Here is a 2551-nt window from a genome sequence, read left to right as displayed (position 1 = left end):
GTTTGAGGCGCTAACTAAAAATTAACGACAAGCAGTGAATAACAGCAGTAGTAGTACTTCATAGAAACTAGAGAACCTGTTCTAAGGCCGTCCGCACAACCCATAGTGGGGTAGATAACGAGACGAATCTAGCAGTAGCAAGACTGTCACTAGCACAAGCTGCCTATTAACTTTTCAAGATGGAAAAGCTGCGGGCGCTTCGAAGTCGCCAAGCAACGGCGGCAGGGGTGATAGGAGTTTCGTTGTCTCAAATGTTGTATCGTTGCCCATGTTAATGCGCACTATCTCGGATTAGGATAGAAATATGGTCAGTAGCACGAAACTGACCATCCAGGCTTTTCCGGCACCAACAGGAAAAGAAGACTGCTGCTGCCGCTACCTCCGCATGGACAACCGAGGCGGCGATGGCGGCACCGGTCCAAATAATAACACCAAACGAACGCTGTAGACAAAGAATAGATGGGGGAAATGACTCTTGCCCGGGATCACGTGTGGGCCACTTTCTGGGAGAACGTCTAGACGGGACAACAAGATATTCGAACGCTGGAGCATCGAAGACTGTTGGAGAGGCAGACACACGGACGCAGCGAAGAGCACCATTATTTTAGCTGGCATAGATAGCATCAGAAGGAACCAGCGGGTGCCTTCTGCTATTTGCCTGCCCGACTGCCCATCGACAGCAACGGCACTACCCCGAACAATGATGACGAACTTTGACTATATTTTCAGTTTCTTTCGTTGTTGCTCCGCCCGGCTTATAAAACGACAGATAGAAGGTAACCGGAGAAAAAGCGTTTGCTGCAGCCTTCTTCCTGAAATGTTAAATCAAATGGCTCAGTCGGCAGGCTGGGAACTTGACCAACAAACGTATAGCGACAATCGGCCAGGCACCAATCCATTCTGCCGGACATACCCATGTTGTACATGCTATGATGACGTGGAATATATATATACCTAAATCCATAATATGCAGATTTAATAATAATGAACATACGTTCCCTATGTTGATTTCTCACACATACAGGCATAGCGCGTTGACTGAATCTATAGTGAGTGTGAGCTATTCGAAGAAAAAAAAACAGGAGAAGAAGGATGATAATGTTCATGCAGATTTTTTCCACAGAGAACTAGCCAGAATTACTTTTAGACTGAGCAGGAAGCAGAAACTAAATACAGGAACGCTTCCGGAATGAGGATTACTTTCACCACCCGCATCTATTAGTATTAATATTTTTTACGCAGTACGATTTCGTGCATCATCAATACAGCCGGCAAAAGTAGAATATTCATTCGGCAAACATCTTTTTTCGGCTTTTCTTTCGCTAGTGGTAACAAACTTCATTTAAGCGCACCGTAAATATTGTGTTTTCGTCATACTAAGCGCCGTTCCTAAGGAGAAAGAACTTCACATATCCTCTCCTGACATTTCCTACAACTTTGTTGGAACGCTGCTACCGTTGACGCGCTGCCTGCACGCTTCGAAGAAGATCAACAACCTGACCGCCGCGTTGTGAGGGGGACGCGCAAGACCGATGCAGCCGACGTTGCTGCCATTAATATTGATGTCACCGTTGCTATAACTGAACGTCTGCTTGGCGAACAAAAGCATTGGCACCCAATACAAATAACAACAACGGCAAATAGTATCTATAGCTAAGGTGCAATTGCCGTTGTTGCTGATTTTACTATAATAAAGTGCTAGTAACAAACTAATGCTTGCTAGGGTTTCTGTCTCGCCCAGTGGATGCTACCAAAAGCCTGCTATCGGCTAACTGGGCTTTACCCAACGCCTGTTTCAACAATGATACTGTCACCCACTACCAACTATCGGAACGAATGAGTGCGACTGGGAGCCACTACAATCGTCCGATTGTACCTCAGCGACACTGGTGAACACATGCGACTATTGGCTCTAGCTAGTACGTCGAACCGCAAACGCACGGACGCTTATTTATTACCCTGAAAAACAGGCAACAGTAGCATTGCAATAACAATAGCGCCGGCGACCGATCTCTTCATCGCATATGAATTTTTGCCCAATTCCTGTTCTAGTCGGGAGGTAGTGAATAAAGCAACAGCAGCGCTAAACGATGAAACAGTATGGAAGTACGATGAACAGTTTCTGCCGTAATCTAATGTCATAAGACAGAAACGGGGTATTGTTATCTCAGCAACAAATCACGTCGGTAGAAGCGGCAGCAACAGGCGCTTCTCTATCGGCATATGCAGAGCTTACAAGTACCAGCTTGATATGCCTGACGTGTCACCCGATACGCTACAAACATGCGTCGGCCTGCGGCCACCGACTCCTAAATCGACATGATTCATCATATCCGCAACACATGTGCGTCCCTATTGTCAATAGTCCTATAATTTGCATCACTCTCCACGCTCAATGATAATAGTCGAGGTGAGCATTGGTTGGGGCCGTTTTGGAAGAGGTCAAGTTTACTTCCATTGATTGCAGCTGAAATATTCAGACATTTATTTCATACTGGCTTCTATATATTCTTGCTTTTTTTCACAGGTTTATCATTTACAAATTAGCTGT

This window comes from Varroa jacobsoni, unplaced genomic scaffold (genome assembly GCF_002532875.2).
Source record: "Varroa jacobsoni isolate VJ856 unplaced genomic scaffold, vjacob_1.0 scaffold_1280, whole genome shotgun sequence".
Lineage (NCBI taxonomy): Eukaryota > Metazoa > Arthropoda > Arachnida > Mesostigmata > Varroidae > Varroa > Varroa jacobsoni.
The sequence above is the reverse complement of the archived record's forward strand: the minus strand, read 5'-3'. Positions refer to the sequence as shown.